We start from the raw sequence: 6,000 nt of genomic DNA, 5'->3' as shown, positions 1-6,000 counted from the left end.
TTTTACACCTTTTAATACCTGCCTGGTATTTTATATTTGTTTTGTTGAATTAATTTTAGAATCTTCAGTATATACAGTGCATATCCATGTGTACCCTTGGTCATACAAACTGTAACTAGACACACACACTTTTATTCTCTTGATCCACTCATATTTAGCTTTATTATATATATTTAAAAAACAAATCTAATTATATTTAAATGTTTTAACAAGCACACATTGATAAAACATTATCTCAGGCAATATCAACAAATCTCTCCAACAGAGATTTAGTCTATGAACTTTATCTGTACAGTACGGAGTCCCATTGTAAAGTAATGAGACTGTACTATAACTGTACGTGCAACTAGTGACACACTGTACATGTTACAGTACTGATATGTGTCTGACGTATCAGAATTGATAACAAAGGTTATAACTGATATAATGTTATCATGACTCTGAAGTGGCTAGGCTGGTACAGTGAAGACAACTACTAACAGTATAGCAAATACCTGACAGTGTTATGCTTCTTTACAGAGCATGGCCAGTTAAATACAATTTCAAATGTGTTATGTTGTGTTATAAGGGAGGCCCACTGTCTTTGAAAACCCCTGCCATAGAGGCTTTCAGTTTTTCCATCAGTGGTGGTTTAACTCTTTCTCCATATTTTTAGTTCATCCAAAAAATGAAAATTAGCCCATGATTTACTCACCCTCAAGTCATCCTAGGTGTATATGAAATTCTTCATGCAGACGAATAAAAGACAAGTTATATTAAGAAAAGTCCTGGCTCTTCCTAGCTTTATAAAGGCAGTGACTTATTGGTTCGTTTTTGAAGTCCATAAAAGTGCATCTATCCATCATAAAAGTGCTCCACACTACTCCGGGGATTAATAAAGTCCTTCTGAAGCGAAGGCCTTTATTAAATAAAATAACTAACTTCTGGCAGACCACCATACACAAGTTGACTTACAGCAAAAGACATGATTCCTCTGCCTTTCTCTTGAAAAAATGCTTGTTTTAGAATTCGAATTCATGTTTTGTTTTGCTCTATCCTCTGTGCTTCGTCAATACGCATGCATCAAAGTTCCAAAGGTCAAGATGAATAGATGCGTACGGCGATCCGCCGGAAGTTAGTTATTTTAGTCTATAAAGTTTTGAATATGGTTTTTTAAACAAATTCATCACTTCCCATTATTAAGCCGTTAGTAACTCCCCGGTAAACCCTTTAAGGGCCCTATTTTAAGCAAGGCCCAAGTACACTTAGGGCATGTCCGAATTCACTTTTGCTAGTTTAACGACGGAAAAAAACAGTTCGCTCGCCAGACACATGGTTCAAAAGGGTTGTACCTAGTCTCTTAATGAGTCATGGGAGTGTTTTGGCCGTAACGTGCAATAAACCAATCAGTCTCATCTCCATTTCCATTTAAAAGCCAGTTGTGTTTGCACAATGGCAGAATCACTATTAACATTACAAAATGTTCAAGCGGAAAGACTAAACGCTTCTCTAGAGAGGAATCCTTTAATTTTTTATATTAAAAAATATTTATGTGTTGCTGCCTGTCCCTATGTGTGTAATAAGCAGAGTGTGCGAGTGTTGTGCCTCAAAATAACAATGCACCTAAACACACCTGGTTTTCAGACCAGCACGCCCATGGACAAACAGATCGGTGTGAGTGCATTTGCTATTTAAAGGTGCCCTAGAATGAAAAATTGAATTAACCTTGCCATAGTGAAATAATTAGAGTTCAGTACATGGACATCACATACTGTGAATCTAAAACATCATTGCCTCCTACTTCTTATGTAAATCCCAAGCATGAAAAACACCACATAAAAATAAGTGAATCTCAACATAATGCCAACTGTGACGCAAGCGTTGGGGATCATTAATATGTACGCCCCCAACATTTGCATATGTCCGAACCATAGACCGTAAAAAAATATGGATGACGCTGACCAGAGTTGAAGATTTCAGATGCCCTGACATCTTGGGACCGGAGTCTACTCTGCGCATTAGAGATTTCGGGACCCGAGTTGTGCAGTAGAGAGCGGGAAGTACAGGTTCAGCCGCGATATCAAAAGCCCGCCCGCACTCTCACAGATGCAGAACAATTAGTTATGTTGGTGTGAAATAAACAATTAAATTATTAGCCTAAAGTCAAGAGAACTAATTCCTCAAGTTGATTCATTCTGCCTGGGGTAAATGCATAAACTTGGAACACAAATAAAGCGTACTTTTAAACAGGCTGAAAGTGTGAGCATATTAATTTGTTGGAGACATAACCAAAAAACGAATTTAATTTACATTTATGTACTACATTTACAATTTACATTTTAAAAATTTCGTTATTTCACCATTACAGTTGATCACTAACTAATAACTATAAAATCAATCAAGTGCAATTACAATAAATAATAAATAAATAAAATTGTAGTTGTATTCCCTTCCAGTGCCATAACATGCATCGCGAAGACAACGACGCAATGCGCGTTCAGAACTGCCGTGGTAAAACTGTGGTTGGGGTAAAACGTCTCGGGTTATGTATATAACCCTTGTTCCCTGAGAGGGAACGAGCACTGCGTCGAAACGACGAATTGGGGATGCTCCCTAAGCATAACCGCATCTGAAGTATGAATGAAACTTGTCCAATCCTGATTGGTGCAACGTCATGACGTAGATGTGACGGCATCACCGGAAGCTATAAAGGGATGTCCGGCGCATAGTAGCATCAATTATCGCGATGAAGCAGAACGCTGTCAGGCGATACGCGGTGTGGCGACGAGACGCAGTGCTCGTTCCTTCTCAGGGAAAAAGGGTTATATACATAACCCGAGACGTTCCCTATATCGAGGGAACTTCGCACTGCGTCGAAACGACGAATTGGGGAACGAGTACCCACTATGCCACACCAAGGGTACGCCTGCCCTAATGTGAAGCTGGACCCCAGGCACAATTAGGACTGGAGCACCCTGGCGCCGGGAGTCGCAGGGAGGTAAAGACTATAAAATCGAATAAAAGTATGTTGAGTGGCCCAACCGGCCGCCTCACAGATATCCTGCATTGGAACGCCCGAAAGAAGAGCCACCGAGGAGCCCATGCCCCTGTTGGAATGTGCCCTTACGGCTATAGGTGAAGGCAGACCGCGCACCTGATATGCCGAGGCAATCGCCTGCACTATCCAGTTACTTATAGTGGGAGTAGCTGCAGGCAAACCCTTCTTAGGTGGACCAAAACATACTAAAAGTTGTTCAGATTTCCTCCACTGTGCTGACCTCTCAATATATATTCTAAATGCCCTGACGGGGCACAATAGAAAAAGTCTCCCTTCTTCCGCCGTCACATGAGGCGGAGGATGGAAAGCCTGTAGAACTAAAGATCTGACCACACTAGAAGGCACCTTAGGCACATAGCCCGGTCTAGGGTGTAGGATAGCTTTTACTCCCCTGGGGGCAAACTCCAGGCAAGTCGGCTGTGGCAAGGGGGGCGTGGTTCAGCGAGGTCTGCAGCGGGAGAGAGAGCCGCGGGACGAGCGGTAAGTGAGTGGGTTGGACGCAGATTAATAACACCTGTCTCTTGTTCCAGTAATGAGCGCGGAGAGGATACAAAACACCGGTGGAACCGGAGACGGGGCAGAGAGAGAGCCCGGACGGTTGATGCCACACACACCCAGAGACTGAGTTACCGGAAGCCGGAAGTGCCGACCCGGAAGTGATCATTGTTTATGTGAATCCACACCGTTGTGTGTGTGACTGAAGTTTTGAGTTTAAAATAAAGAGAAAGCATCAACCGTCCAGCCGACCCCCGTGTCCTCTTCCTTCCTTACACTCTCGAACTTGTTCCACTGGTGCCGAAACCCGGGAAGGAAGCAGGACAGCGCCGCCGCCATGCAAACCCCCTTCCGCCTCGCCGTTTGCGGACATCATCACCTCCCTCGCGGCCCTCCACCAGGATCAACATCAGGCTATGCTGGACCTTAGGGCGGACCAAGAGCGCCGCTTCGCGGCCATCGTCCAAGGCCAGCAAGAGGACCGCGAGAGGTTCCGGAGCTGGATCGATCGGGAGGTTCGCGCCGAGGCCGCCGGGCTGGCCAGCGCACCGGTCCACGTGCCCCTGCATAAGATGGGGCCACAAGACGACCCGGAGGCCTTCATTGATCTGTTTCAGAAGGCCGCGGAGGCCTGCGGGTGGCCCCGGGCACAGTGGCCGGTGCGCCTGATACCACTACTCTCGGGAGAAGCCCAGGCGGTCGCCCAACAACTGCCGGTGGCGAACCTCCTGGACTACGAAGACCTGAAGAGGGCCATTATTCAGCGGGTTGGCCGGACCCCGGAACAACACCGCCAAAGATTCCGCTCCTTGGAATGGGGCGAGGCCGGCCGACCCTTCGCGATGGCCCAACAGCTCCGGGACTCGTGCCGCAAATGGCTCCTGGCTGGTGGAAGCGACGTGGACCACATCGTCGATCTGGTGGTACTGGAGCAATTCATCGCTCGGCTACCGAAGAAGACTGCCGAGTGGGTCCAGTGCCACCGGCCCACGTCGCTGACGACGGCCATCAACCTGGCGGAGGACCACCTGGTGGCGTGCCCGGGGGTCGGCGAACCCCTAATAACCTCTCCCTCTCTCTCTCCCCCCTCTCCCTCTCCCTCTCGCCCTGTCCCTCTCCCTAGGTCCCGCCCTCCGGGCCCTCCTCGCATTCCCCCCAGAGGCCGGGGTGGAATAGGCCCCGGGCACTTCGGGAGTTCGAGGGCCCCGCCCAGGTCGGGTGGGGATAATGGATCCGGTTCCACCCCCTCTCCGCGCTCATTTTCCAACCCACTCCCCGCAGGGGCGGCGGGTAGGCCTGGGCTGGCCTGCTGGCGGTGCGGCGACCCGGACCATTTTGTGGACCGATGTCCGATGATGGACGTCGGGACAATGATCCGGGTCCCGGACTTCCAGCGGACCACCCCCGATCAAGCAGGAGAGTACCAAATTCCTGTGAGTATCAAGGGGGGTACATATCAGGCCTTGGTGGATTCAGGATGTAACCAAACCTCGAGCCATCAAAGCCTGATGCAGCCTGGGGCATTGGATACAGGCCGCGTGGTTAAGGTGCGGTGTGTGCACGGGGATGTGGTGGAGTATCCGCTGGTCCCAGTCACGATACAGTTTAGGGGAGAAAAGCATAGGGTTGAGTTGGCGGTTAGTCCACACCTCCGGCATCCGCTAATTCTGGGGACAAATTGGCCCGCCTTTCCGGCTTTATTGGGGTCGTTATGTGCGGATGCCGCTTGGGAGAACAAGGCTAGGATCGGGGCGGCGCGAGTGCAGCTTGGCGAGACTGACATGGGACCCTTGGGGACAGCTCCAGAGGATCCGAGCGGGATCGAGAGACTGATTCTCTCAGACCGCGATGACTTCCCTCTGGAGCAGTCACAAGATGAGACCCTAAAAAATGCCTTTCAACAGGTCCGCTCTATCGACGGCCAGTCTCTCCAACCCGCCTTGCCCGTCACGTATCCTTATTTTGCCATAATTAAGGACCGGTTGTATCGAGTGACCCAAGACACTCAGACAAAGGTAGATACAACCCAGTTATTAGTACCAAAGAGCCGCCGGGAAATGCTTTTCCAGGCGGCTCACTCTAACCCGATGGCGGGCCACCTGGGACAGGCGGCCACACTGAATCGCCTAATGACCCGATTTTTTTGGCCAGGCATTCATGACAACGTGCGCAGGTGGTGCGCGTCTTGTCCTAAATGTCAGTTGGTGAATCCACTGGCCGCCCCAAAAGTGCCGTTGCGCCCACGTCCATTAATGCAGGTCCCCTTCGAGAGAATTGCGATGGACCTCATCGGGCCATTAGAGCGATCCGCACGCGGCCATCGTTTTGCGTTAGTTATCGTGGACTACGCAACACGATATCTGGAAGCAGTGGCCCTCTGCAACATCTCAGCGAAGAGTGTTGCGGACGCACTGTTTCGACTAATCTCCCGGGTGGGGATTCCAAAAGAGATCCTCACTGATCAAGGC

The sequence above is a fragment of the Pseudorasbora parva genome, chromosome 7, assembly GCF_024679245.1.
Source record: "Pseudorasbora parva isolate DD20220531a chromosome 7, ASM2467924v1, whole genome shotgun sequence".
NCBI lineage: Eukaryota > Metazoa > Chordata > Actinopteri > Cypriniformes > Gobionidae > Pseudorasbora > Pseudorasbora parva.
Note: the sequence above shows the minus strand (reverse complement) of the source record.